This window comes from Trichomycterus rosablanca, chromosome 18, assembly GCF_030014385.1.
Source record: "Trichomycterus rosablanca isolate fTriRos1 chromosome 18, fTriRos1.hap1, whole genome shotgun sequence".
Taxonomy (NCBI): Eukaryota; Metazoa; Chordata; class Actinopteri; order Siluriformes; family Trichomycteridae; genus Trichomycterus; species Trichomycterus rosablanca.
Genome location: NC_086005.1, coordinates 15,929,544 through 15,944,476, shown reverse-complemented (window position 1 = coordinate 15,944,476; position 14,933 = coordinate 15,929,544).

Sequence of the window (14,933 nt, the reverse complement as noted above, 5' to 3'; positions counted from 1 at the left end):
ACAGGCAATAAATAAATGTACAGTGATTGTAGGAACCTGCACAATTCCTTCAAATTTCTTGATGTGTTTAGTTTGGAAAGGTCATTAGACATGAAGGGGATGTGGTATTTACTCTGAAAACTGACAAAATAAATGGCAGATGAATAATCATTAACCATGCATAGACTGACACTTTTCCGACAGCATGAAAGGTCAGGAATCAACACCAATATACAAATATTATTGAGTACTATGTCAAATAATTATTTCTAAATCAGCAAGGCTGTAGGTCAACGTCTTTCAGAAGTTAACAAATTTACAAGGACTGTATTTATCACTGTTTACCAGAGCCACTGGACTTCTTTCACACCAAATCTCATCAAGACATGTCTTTATAGATTTGCACAGTCATGCTGGAACTGAAAAAAATGGCCTTTTCCAAGCTATTGCCACTAAGTTGGAAGCATAGCTAGTCAGACCGTACACTATAAGGAGTCAAGAGTGTGTAGATGCTTGACTAACCCATTCCAAAACCATTGGCGTTCTCAGAAGACCAAATCCTTACCCCACATTTTAGCATCTGCAGGAATTTGTACCCATTTAATCAAAACTCATGTTGGATGAAAAGACCTGGCTTATCAACATTCCACTTACAATGTTCAGTGAAGTTGCAGTCCAGGCCATGGAAAGTTTCTCCCCACCAAACTTATGGGCATTAATTTGAGTGGGCACAAGGCCTTGTCCAAAATTTCCCCCCAATTTTCCCCCCTAAACTGGTCATATCCAATTACCCTGATTGCATTACGCTTCACCTCTACTGATACAACCCTCTACTGCTGACTAAGGAGCTTCGCAACTGACACGCCCCCTCCAACACGTGTGCAGTACTGACTGCATCTTTTCACCTGCACGAGGCGAGCGCATCAGCCACACCCTGAGCCACACCCTGATCAGCATTATCCCTCGACTATGTGCAACCGTTATCAATCAGACAGCAGAGGTCATAATTACACCAGTTATGAGGAACCCTGGTCCGGCCTGTCCAACCCTGAACAACAGCCAATCGTTGTTCATGTAGCCACACAGCCGAATGGCAGAGCTGAAATTCGATACGGTTTATTCGAAATCTCAGTTCTGGTGTGCTAGTGTATTTTACTGCTGCACCACCTGAGCGACCCCTTGTCCAGAATTTTTGATAAAATTGAAAGAATATAGGGCGGCGTGGTGGCTCAGTGGGTAGCACTGTCGCCTCACAGCAAGAAGGTCCTGGGTTCAATCCCCAGGCGGGGCGGTCAGGGTCCCTTCTGTGTGGAGTTTGCATGTTCTCCTCACGTGGGTTTCCTCCGGGAGCTCCAGTTTCCTCCCGCAGTCCAAAAACATGCAGTCAGGTTAATTGGAGACACTGAATTGCCCTATAGGTGAATGGGTGTGTGTCAGTGTGTGGCGCCCTGTCCAGGGTGTTACTATGTGCCTGCGCCCATTGAAAAGCTGAGATAGGCTCCAGCACCCCCGCGACCCTGATTGAATAAGCGGTTAAGAAAGTGAGTGAGTGAAAGAATATAATGTATTTTCTAAAATAGGTTTAATACACCTGTCAGCATTGGTGTTTCTGGACACCTTGAACTCAGTAATCAGGATGGATGTCCACATACTTTTGGTAGAGTGCATCATGTATTCATATAGTGTGTAATGTATGGCATAATTATTTTCTTGGAATAAATTTCAGTTGGATTTCTCTGACATGTACAATGTGAGATTAAGCTAATTAACCGTAAAGACATTTTTACACATATTTACCAAGGGTTCCAATATTCCTGCAGCGGTAATAAAAGCTGGAATAAGCAGACTGCATTCAGGCAGATACAAAACAGACAATGCATTCACATCCTAAAGCAGAGGGTACACTGAATTATTTCTAAATAGGATCTTAATGAAATGTCAAACACATTTGGATGCCCAAACCACACATTAGAGAAAGCCAGAACCTCTGGCCAGCTGTGTGAATGTGTGAAAATTTGTGGGATAAAACAAGGACACTAATACGAACTGCTTCCTGCAACTTAAACAGCCTTTAGTCATCTGTATAAATTTTGGAGTGTGTCTATACAGTATATGGGAAGTGCTTCAAATTTAGGCAAAAGAGCATTTGTGAGCAATGATGTTTGATGGGAAGGTCTTGAGGCTGAGTCTTTGATGAGCAAAGATGATCAGAGGATCTCCAGTTTGTCAACAAATGTGTGAGAAAATTATTGAAATGTTTAAAAACAATGTACCTCAAAGAAAGATTGGAAGGGATTTGAATATTTCTCCCTCTACAGTGCATATCATCATTAAACAACTCAAGGAATCTGGAGAAATTTCAGTGCATAAAGGCCAATGGCACAAGCTTTAGCTAAACGCCCATGATCTTCGATCCCTCAGACGGCACTGCATCAAGAACCGACACTCAACAATAGCTGATATAACCACATGGGCAAGGGATTACTTTGGCAAACCTTTGTCAAGCACTACAATACAGTTACATGCACAAATGCCACTTAAAGCTTTACTGTGCAAAAAATAAACCTTATGTTAACCATGTCCAGAAGCGGCGTCGACTGAAACGAAAAATGCAATAACGACGACCCCGTACCGTTGCACATCTTAAGCAGTTAGAATGGCACAAAAAAAAAGCTGAAACACTAAATCGCTTGGTATCCTCGGTGCCAAAAAATTTTTCAAGTGTGGTAAAAACGAATGGAAATATTACAAAGTGGTAAATGCTTTACTGTCCCAACTTTTTTTTGGAATGTTTTGCAGGCCTGAAATGCAGAAATGGATGTTTAATAATGAATGAAATAAAGTTGAGCAGACAAAACATGAAATCTCTCAGGTTCATACAGTCTGCAATCAAATAAAAGTTTTCTGATTTGGGGTTGTATATAATTGATTTTATACGTATGTGAGCAGTGGATCTGGCTGAGACACCTGAACTACATAATTAGTGGCTCATCCAGTCAGCATGTCTAAATAAATTATAGGTCATTAGTTGTGGAGCTGGACAATCCAAAGACTAAATGGCTTTAAATTTCTAGTGTAATGCAACAGGAGACAGAAAGACAGTAAAGCACGTGGTTTATATATACAGTGGGGCCAAAAAGTATTTGGTCAGCCACTGATTGTGCAGGTTCTCCTACTTAGAAAGATAAGAGAGGTCTGTGATTTTCATCATAGGTGCACTTCAACTATTAGAGACAAAAAGAGAAAAAAAAATACAGGAAATCACATTGTAGGATTTTTAAAGAATTTATTTGTAAATTATGGTGGAAAATAAGTATTTGGTCAATAACAAAAGTTCAACTCAATACTTTGTAACATAACCTTTGTTGGCAATGACAGAGGTCAAACGTTTCCTGTAAGTCTTCACCAGGTTTGCACACACTGTAGCTGCTATTTTGGCCCATTCCTCCATGCAGATCTCCTCTAGAGCAGTGATGTCGCTGGGCAACACGGACTCCACAAATTTTCTATGGGGTTGAGGTCTGGAGACTGGCTAGGCCACTCCAGGACCTTGAAATGCTTTTTACGGAGCCACTCCTTCGTTGCCCGAGCGGTGTGTTTGGGATTATTGTCATGCTGGAAGACCCAGCCACGTTCCATCTTCAATGCTCTCACTGATGGAATGAGGTTTTGGCTTAAAATCTCACAATACATGGCCCCGTTCATTCTTCCCTTAACACGGATCAGTCGTCCTGTCCCCTTTGCAGAAAAACAGCCCCAAAGCATGATGTTTCCACCCCCATGCTTCACAGTAGGTATGGTGTTCTTGGGTTTTTCTTCTTCCTCCAAACATGACGAGTTGAGTTTTTACCAAAAAGTTCCATTTTGGTTTCATCTGACCACATGATATTCTCCCAATCCTCCTCTGGATCATCCATATGCTCTCTGGCAAACATCAGACGGGCCTGGACATGTACTGGCTTAAGCAGGGGGACACGCCTGGCACTGCAGGATTTGAGTCCCTCTCGGCGTAGTGTGTATACTGATGGTAGCCTTTGTTACTTTGGTCCCAGCTCTCTGCAGGTCGTTCATCAGGTCCCTCCGTGTAGTTCTGGGATTTTTGCTCACCGTTCTCATGATCATTTTGACCCCACGGGATGAGATCTTGACCCCAAGAGAGATTATCAATGGTCTTGTATGTCTTCCATTTTCTTACAATTGTTCCCACAGTTGATTTATTCACACCAACCTGCTTGCCTATTGTAGATTTACTCTTCCCAGCCTGGTGCAGGTCTACAATTTTCTTCCTGGTGTCCTTCGACAGCTCTTTGGTCTTGGCCATGGTTGAGTTTGGGGTCTGACTGTTTAAGGCTGCGGACAGGTGTCTTTTATACAGATAACGAGGTCAAACAGGTGCCATTAATACAGGTAACGAGTGGAGGACAGAAAAGCTTCTTAAAGAAGAAGTTACAGGTCTGTGAGAGCCAGAAATCTTGCTTGTTTGTGGGTGAAACAACTGAAACACCTGGTTTTAGACCACAATAATTTATTAGTATGGTGTAGGGCCTCCTTTTGCGGCCAATACAGCGTCAATTCGTCTTGGAAATGACATATACAAGTCCTGCACAGTGGTCAGAGGGATTTTAAGCCATTCTTCTTGCAGGATAGTGGCCAGGTCACTACGTAATGCTGGTGGAGGAAAACGTTTCCTGACTCGCTTCTCCAAAACACCCCAAAGTGGCTCAATAATATTTAGATCTGGTGACTGTGCAGGCCATGGGAGATGTTCAACTTCACTTTCATGTTCATCAAACCAATCTTTCACCAGTCTTGCTGTGTGTATTGGTGCATTGTCATCCTGATGGATGCACATGGTCCTCCAGAATGGTTCGTAGTCCTTGGCAGTGACGCGCCCATCTAGCACAAGTATTGGGCCAAGGGAATGCCATGATATGGCAGCCCAAACCATCACTGATCCACCTCCATGCTTCACTCTGGGCATGCAACAGTCTGGGTGGTACCCTTCTTTGGGGCTTCTCCACACCATAACTCTCCCGGATGTGGGGAAAACAGTAAAGGTGGACTCATCAGAGAACAATACATGTTTCACATTGTCCACAGCCCAAGATTTGCGCTCCTTGCACCATTGAAACCGACGTTTGGCATTGGCACGAGTGACCAAAGGTTTGGCTATAGCAGCCCGGCCGTGTAAATTGACCCTGTGGAGCTCCCGACGGACAGTTCTGGTGGAAACAGGAGAGTCGAGGTGCACATTTAATTCTGCCGTGATTTGGGCAGCCGTGGTTTTATGTTTTTTGGATACAATCCGGGTTAGCACCCGAACATCCCTTTCAGACAGCTTCCTCTTGCGTCCACAGTTAATCCTGTTGGATGTGGTTTGTCCTTCTTGGTGGTATGCTGACATTACCTTGGATACCGTGGCTCTTGATACATCACAAAGACTTGCTGTCTTGGTCACAGATGTGCCAGCAAGACGTGCACCAACAATTTGTCCTCTTTTGAACTCTGGTATGTCACCCATAATGTTGTGTGCATTGCAATATTTTGAGCAAAACTGTGCTCTTACCCTGCTAATTGAACCTTCACACTCTGCTCTTACTGGTGCAATGTGCAATTAATGAAGATTGGCCACCAGACTGGTCCAATTTAGCCATGAAACCTCACACACTAAAATGACAGGTGTTTCAGTTATTTTGTCCAACCCCTGTATATACATATAGAGATGTACAGTACAATGAAATTCTTTCTTCGCATATCCCAGCTTGTTTGGAGGTTGGGATCAGAGTGCAGGGTCAGCCATCAGATGGTGCCCCTGGAGCAGAGAGGACCCAACAGTGGCTGCATGGCAGAGCTGGGATTCGAACTCTCAACCTTTCAGTTGATAGCCCAAAGCTATCAAAGCTTCAGTCAATGCAGACCACTGCCCTGGCTGAGGAGGGCCTAAGACTGTGATGTACCATCTCCAACAAACACACATTATCTGGCCATGTCTTTTGACCTGCCAGAGACAGGTTGCAGTCACCCATCTCTTGTGCAGGCTCCTTAACCAGCCAATAGAGGCCGCAGTTACAGCAGCAATGAGGAAACCAGTTAGCATAATTTCCTTAGGATGCCTGTTGGCCAATAGAATAGCTGAGACCAAACATAGGTCTGCACTGGCAATAGGGGAAAAACAGCTAAATTGGCAGGGGGAAAACTCAATAATTGAATTAAAAATTTAGCATCAGGTCTACCTGAGACATGATTGATCAGACTCTACATCACTTGCTTAATTGTTTTCCTATCTATTGCATTAAATACCAATATTAAGTCAATTAGTCTTTGGATTATCTCTCCAGCCAGGTTGATAGCATTGCTGAGATTTAAAGATGCCCTAAAATCTAAGCAGTGGTGGGACAAATTAGAACATCCCAATCTGTTAAGGCTTTGAGCAGGAAGATGAAAAGGAAGATTACATTTGCATTAAATCAGTAAAAACACTTTATTTAGGCAAATCCAAGAGTAATAATCAGCATCCATATCATACACAGACAGCATTAATCCAGTGAATTCATAATCAGTAATCTAAATGGCTTAGAAATATACGAAAATACAATTATACAAGAAACATGGACTAAAGTAAGCACAGTAAATAAGGCCTTGTAGAATGTACAGTACTAGCAACACTGCAACAGACACCTGAAACACAGTAGCTGTAACAAGGACTTGCAGACGTGTTAGGATGCAAGTGCAGGTTTATGGTAAGAATACAGATAAACGATACAAAAACACAATTCAAAACTCGAGGTCAGACAACACACAAGGGTTAGTCGTTGACAAGACTAGGGTCAAAGCTAAAAGGTTGTGGTCAACATCAAAGGCAATCAATTCAAAATAACATCCCATGAATGATGCTGATATATCACACTGGTCTGTAGGAACAAACAAGGCACATGTGAAACTTATTGACGTTGGAGAAACTAAAAATGGGTGCAAAAATCAAAATGGGTGAAAAAACATAAAACAGGTGTACATACCAAAACAGGTAAAAAAGGGTGGCAAAAACAGAGACCAGAATGGGGTATTAACAGAGGGTAATCCTTGTGTAGATATTAACCACGTGACGTTCCCTGTTCCCGCATTCGGGCACAGAAGCTTAAAATGTCTACTTTGTCTAAGCTTAGTTATTTTAAACACATCACAATTTAGTTCTGATGAATTCTGACAACTTACAGTGTTTATGTTTTGTATTATCAAACAAACCAGCAGAATCTTACAATCACATTCTGTTTTACTTCAAATAAATAAGCATTAAAATCCTGAAAAAATTCAATAGTTGATAATGCTTTTCCATCATTGCAAAATGAAAGAGCACGGTAAACAGCAGCACCACGACCCAAACCAACCACACAGCAGCATAAAATCCTAATCGCTGCTTACCTGAGCTTCTCTTCTTCAAATTGAGACCACTGTATCCGTGTGTTGTTGTCTGCTCTTCAAGGAAAGCTTTTCACAAGAGAGTGTAGTTGAGAAGGATGTGAGTTGGATGAGAAGGCCTGGCTTTTAATTGATGTTCCAGTTCATCTCAACCTGTTCAATAAGGTGAAGGTCAAGGCTCTATGCAGGCCACTGGAGTTCCTTCGCACCAAACTCATCAAACCATGGATTTAAACTATAGACCTCACTTTGTGCACAAGAGCACAGTCATGCTGGAACAGGAAAGTGCCTTCAGCAAATTGCTGGAAGCATACAAGTTAAAAGCTGTGAATTTTTTTTTAATTTACAATAAAAGTATTAATACATTATCAAATACTACTTAGAACGTGTAGATACACCAATCAGCCGTAACATTAAAACCACCTCCTTGTTTTTACACTCACTGCCCATTTTATCAGCTCCACTTTATGTTTGTGTATGTATTTGTGTGTATATATATGTATGTATGTGTAGTTAAAGTGCATTTAAAATTTTTATTTGTGCTATTGTATTAATGTTTTTATGTCACTGTGTAGCTTTTATGATTATTAATTTTTGTGTTTTTATTGTATTATACTTGACCGCATTGTAAAGCACTTTGTGGCTTGGTCCTAGAAAAGCGCTATATAAATAAACTTTACTTACTTACTTACTTACTTACACTTACCATATAGAAGCACTTTGTAATTCTACAATTACTGACTGTAGTCCATCTGTTTCTCTACATGCTTTTTTTTACCTGCTTTCACCCTGTTCTTCAATGGTCAGGACCCCCTCAGAACCACCACAGAGCAGGTATTATTTGGGTGGTGGATCATTCTCAGCACTGCAGTGACAATGACATGGTGGTGGTGTGTTAGTGTGTGTGGTGCTGGTATGAGACACAGAAAATATCCAGCCAATAGCGCCCCAGGGACAGTGTCCTGTGACCACTGATGAAGGTCTAGAAGATGACCAACTCAAACATGTTATATGACGTCCAATATGACCCAGTTTTAGCTGGTTTAGACCAGTTCCTATGTTCTAGCATCTTATTGGAGTATAAAGGGTGATGATTTTCTTTCCTTCTCTGCAGACAAGAATAAAACTCTTCTTACTCATAATCCAGTCTCTGAGGTATTTCATTAAGTGTTTTTTACACCACAAAGCATACCATTTATTTTATCTAATTGACTTTACATGTCTTTTAGCAATAAATGTGCCTGCAGCAGCTGAAATAAAAAAATATTTACAGCAATATTTTGTCCAAATGTTTAATCATTTACTGAGCAAGAAAAGCTAACACGATGAAGGACAGAATCAACCTATTACTCTGAAGATGAAATGAAATATTCATGGCTGTGAATCTTTGAGGGTTCTTGACTTTGTGTGATGTTTGAAGTAAGAATCTCTTGAGACAAAGACTTTTGAGAGCTGCGCCATCAGACAGATGCGTGTACTGCTGCATAGTTTATAAAAAAAAAAGATTTTGAATGAGAGTCGAGTGGTTAGATTAGATTGCATTAAAATGTATAGAACTTAATGCCTGAAGTGGCATAGGAGTGCCACACATCAACATAGGTACAAGAGACCGAGGTTTGAACCCCACCCTCCTCACAGTCTGTGAAATGTTTTTTAAAGTGTCCTTGGGTTTTATCTTGGTACTTTGACTCCCTCTTAACCCCCCAAAACATACAAAAGACTGACTGAACTAAAGTTATTCTTTTTATCTATTTCTACTTTTTATGCGTCTTTTACTGGCCATTAGTGCCTTTAGTGATGAAAGGCTCCCAAGCGTCACAGCAGTAAAAGATGCCAGTCAACTTTCGCTGAGATCTGGGGATCTGGGAGGTACACTTGTCAGTGTGCTCTTAGTGCTAGTCCCAAGCCTGGATTAAAAAAACAGGAGAGTTGCACACCAGCGCTGAGATTCTGAACTCCCTGGTTTAAATCTCAGCTGTGCTACCGGTCAGCTGGATGGAATCTAGAGGGCAAATTTTTTAAAAACATTTTCCCCTTTTCTCCCGATTTTTAGCGCATCCAATTGTTACCCAATTGCATTATGCTTCCTCGTTATGCTTCTCTACTGGTGCTGACCCCTACCCCAGTTGTGGAGAGCGAAATAACACACGCCCCCTCCGACACATGAGCAGTAGCCGACTGCATCTTTTCACCTGCACTAGGCGAGTTCATATGTGGATCAGCCTTGTGTACGGAGAGCCACACTCTGATTGCATCTACTCTGTGCAGACACCATAAATCAGCCAGCAGGGGTCATAATTGCATCAGTTATGAGGTCCCTATCCGACTCCCTTCCTGGATGAACAACAAGCCAAACATTGTTCATATATCCGCCCAGCCCAGTCGGATGGCAGAGCTGAGATTCCATACAAAGTAATCGAAATCCCAGCTCTGGTGTGCTAGTGTATTTTACCGCTGCACCACCTGAGTGGCTCTTGCAGCAGACAAAATTGACCATCAATTCTGCTGAGTGGGAAAAGACCAGACTAATAAAGTGGGTGGGGTCTTCAAATGCTGTGCAAAGACCCTGGTTAGCAGCCCAAGGGGCGAAAAATAAGGGGTGGAGACTGCACATGCACATGCATTGAAGAGGGTGTGGGGCAGGTGAATATACCCTCCTTGGACGCAGTCGGGATCCCCAGCAGTGGAAGACTAAACGACTACGCTCAAATGAAGAGAAAAAGGGAGATAATGCATAAATGATTAGAAAAAAGGGTATAGCTTAACCACCAGCTATAGCCTAGTGGTTAAGGTACTGGACCAGTGATCAGAGGGTCGCTGGTTCAAACCCCACCACTACCAGGTTGCTGCTGTTGGGCCCTTGAGCAAGGCCCTTAACTCTCAATTGCTCAGACTGTAACTGTAATGTAAGTCGCTTTGGATAAAGGCGTCTGCTAAATGCTGAAAATGTAAATGTAAAAAAGGGTATCCGAAAAGGCATTTGGCATAAAAAGTCTGGAATGTGCTGGTATCCACAGAGGCGACCACAAAATATTGGAGCAACCAAAAGAAAAAAAAATAGAATCAAGACTACCACCTTGTACCACCTTAAAAATCAGATTATTTATGTCATCTTAAAACCTGGAAAACCTGGAAAGGCCGTATCCATAAATTGAACATTGGGGGGGACCAAACCTAGGGGGGTTCCTCCCATTCTAAAACATTTTTGGCATATTAAGATATACTTTATACTTTATTTGTCACATATACAGTACATATACACGTGTACAGTACAATGAAATTCTTTCTTCGCATATCCCGGCTTGTTTGGAAGTTGGGGTCAGAGCGCAGGGTCAGCCATCGTACGGCGAGCAGACAGGAGCAGACAGGGTTAAGGGCCTTGCTCAAGGACCCAACAGTGGCTGCATAGCAGAGCCTGGATTTAAACCGCTAATCTTCCGGTTGATAGCCCAAAGCTCTACCCACTAGGCTACCACTGTCCCTATTAACAACTGATGGTAACACAGACAGATCCTAACATTACGCAAAACTAGTGAGTGGAATATGTTTATTGAGGGCACATGTCCCCTCTAATGTACAGCGGGGGAAATAAGTATTGAACACATTAACATTTTTCTAAGGAAATAAATTTCTGATGGGGTTATTGACATGAAATTTTCACCGGATGTTGGTAACAACCCAACTATTTCACACATACAAAGAAATCATAACAAATAAATCCATAAATTAAGTTATGTTTAATAAAGTGGAATGACACAGGGAAAAAGTATTGAACACATGAAGAAAAGGAGGTGCAAAAAGGGATGGAAAGCCAAAACACCAGCTGCAATCTTTCCTTATTTAGAAAGCAATCCTGCCCCTATCAGTGCAAATTAATATTAGCTGGTTTAGCCCTAATTGTTGGCTTATATAAACATTTTTTATTACCAAGTTGTCACACAAGAAGCATCTTGTGATGGGTAAAAGCAAAGAGCTCTCTCAAGACCTTCGCAATCTTATTGTTGCAAAACATACTGATGGTATTGGTTACAGACATATTCCAGTAAGCACCATTGGAACCATTACTCAGAAGCAGAAAGAACATAATTGTACCATAAACCATGACCAGGTGCTCCTTGCAATATTTCTGACAGAGGAGTTAAAAGAATAATCAGAAGAGTTGTCCAAGAGCCAAGGACCACTTGCGGAGAGCTTCAGAAAGACCTGGAATTAGCAGATACTCTTGTTACAAGGAAACGATAAATAATGCACTTAACCACCATGGCCTCTATGCATGCTCACCATGCAAGACTCCACTGCTGTAGAAAAAGCTTGTTTAAAGTTTGCTGCACAACATGTGGGCAAGCCTATAAAATACTGGGGGAATATAGTCTGGTCAAATAAGACCAAAATTAAACTCTTTGGGTGTCATAGCACACACCATGTTTGGAGGGGAAATAGAACTGCACATCACCCCAATAACACCATACCAACAGTGAAGTTTGAAGGTGGGAAGATCATGGTGTGGGGCTGTTTCTCAGCATATGGTGCTGGCAGATTTCATTTAATTGAAGAAAGGATGACTGGAGACATTCCTGATAAGAATCTGGTGCCATCTACCAGGATGCTGAAGATGAAACAGGGATGGACATTTCAACTAGACATGATCCCAAACACACAGCCAAGGAAACTCTTAAATGGTTTCAGAGAAAAAAAATAAAGCTGCTAGGATGTCACAGTCAATCACCCGACTTGAATCTAATTGAAAATCTATGGATAGAACTGAAGATCAGAGTTCACAGAAGAGGCCGCCTGAACCTTCAAGATTTGTCTGGAAGAATGGGCCAAAAATACACCTGAACAATACATGCAACTAGTTTCTCCATACAGAAGGCGTCTTAAAGCTGTCATTACCAACAAAGGCTTTTTCTGTGTATGAAAAGAAATTTCAGTAAGTGTGTTCAATACTTTTTCCCTGTGTCATTCCACTTTATTAAACATAACTTAATTTATGGATTTATTTGTTATGATTTCTTTGTATGTGTTGATTATTTAAGTTGTTACCAACATCCGGTGAAAATTTTATGTCAATAACCCCATCAGAAATATATTTACTGAGAAAAATATTAATGTGTTCAATACTTATTTCCCCCACTGTATATTGAGATTATGGCCTTGATTCATCACCAGTAGACTGTATTACAGTAATGATCTCTTTACTAGTCTTTCCAAAAAAGTCTCAGCTCATTCACAACTGAATATTAACTACTGTAGATTAAAAAGACATAACTAGCCGCTCAGGTGGCGCAGCAGTAAAAACACACGCTGGAACCAGAGCTGGGATCTCGAATACATCTTATCTAATCTCAGCTCTGCTGAGCAGCCACATAAACAACAATTGGCCTGTTGTTCATATGGGCGGGACTAAGCTGGATGGGGTCTATGACTGGTGCAATGATGACCTCTGCTGGCTGATTGATGGCGCCTGCACAGAGATGAGAAAAGAGTGCTCTTAGGGTGTGTCCCTCCGTACACGCAGCTAAGCTGCACTGCACTTGTCAAAGTGTATGTGATAAGATGCATACGGCATGCTGCCCACGTGTCGGAGGGGGCGTGGGTTAGCTTCATTCTCCTCAATCAGAGCAGAGATTGGCGTTGGTGGAGAGAAAGCATGATGCAATGGGGCAATTGGACGTGCTAAAAAGGGGAGAAAATGCATAAAGAAAAAAAAAAAAAGACATAGCTACATCACTCCAGTCCTGAGATCCTTTCACTGGCTACCATTCAGACAATAGATCCGAAAGTCCTGCTGCTTCTTTACAAATTACTGAATGAGCCTTATTTTAAGTAGAATAGAATGCATTTATGGGTGGCACGGTGGCTCGGTGGGTAGAACTGTTGCGGAGTTTGCATGTTTACCCAGTGTCTGCCTGGGATTCCTCTGGGAGCTCTGGTTTCCTCCCACAGTTCAAAAACATGCAGTCAGGTTAATTGGAGACACTGAATTGCCCTATAGGTGAATGTGTGTGTGAGTCTGCCCTGCGATGGACTGGCGCCCCGTCTGCCTGTCTGCCTAGCGCCCATTGAAAAGCTGGGATAGGCTCCAGCACCCCCCTCCCCCCCCCCCCTGCAACCCTAATTGCTAATTGGATAAGCAGTTAAGAAAGTGAGTGAGTGAGAATGCCTTTATATACATTCTTGCATCTCTGCATATCCCAGCTCAATTGGGGTCACTCAAACACCACAAACTCTGGGGTCAGAGCTGAAGGCCAGAAGGTCAAATAGTTTCCTCACTTTTTTTTACTCCATTTATTAAGAATTTCAAAACAAATTACATCACTTTTCTACATGATCAACTTCAAATGCATTTTTCCCAGTGGGGTACCAACTTTTTAATGCCATCAGCAAAAAATCTTTTTGATGCACCGCTGCGTTCATATCATCATCACATGAAAACCTTCTTTCCCTTAAAGCTTTTTTGAGCAATCAAAAAAGGTGGAAATCAGATGGCGCTAAAACCAGACTATAAGCTCTCTCTCAGTCTCTCAGACACGACCAATTACTACTCCCGCTATGACCATTTCCAACCAAAATATAAAAGTGCTGAAACTTTTTGAAGATCCCTCGTAAATGCACTGCTTTTTGTTTGTTTACAAATTTCTCTCCTTTTACTTTATTCTCATTGTAAAATGTATTATATTGTTCATGATTTTAATACATTTCAACCATTTACACCCAACCACAAGCGTGTTGAACATCCCATTTCAAAACCATAATCATTAATATAAAGTTGGCTCACTTTAACAGCCTCTTCTGTAAAGGTTTTCCACATGATTCTGGAGTGTCCCTTTGGGATGTGTCTGTGGGTAATTTGTGCCCATTCAGTCGTAAGAGCATTCGTGAGGTTAGGCACTGATGAATGAGTTGAACGAGAAGGCATGGCTCAGAATTTCAAGTCTTCAGTGGGATGTTCAGTGGGGTTGAGGTCAGAGCTCTGCAAGAAGTTATTCTGAAGTTCCTCCACACCAGTTGTCAAACCATTCTGAAGTCATTTTCTTTATGAGAGGCACTTTGAAGCAAGACCATCTGTAACAGTGATATTTAGAAAAGAGAAGTGTTCATGTCAAGGGCTCTTTTTAAAAGAACCAACTGATGTACAATCATAGTACACAATTTTTTTGCTGTGTTTTTTGAACTGGTGGACTTTTTGCTTGTGCAGCTTGTGCAAACCCATTCCTGCTCATAAGTGACTAATAATTCTGTTAATGTTTTAGACCCAATCATGGTAGCATCACCTGTGAATGGTTCATTCCACAAACTCTTCTATCTAAACTTGATCCTGTCCACTTTTTTTAGGAATGTGTTGAAGACATTAGTGTAAGAAGTGTTTATTATTAAAATCAATACAGCTGATAAGCTAAAAGGTTGATAGTTTTAATTAGAACTGGAGGAGCTAATTAAAAACACTCAACCGTGCATCAAATTAACAGAAGAATAATAATCAGACCACTTTAATGCTTCTAGAGGTTTCAAGTCTATACGTTGCAGCAAGACTAACA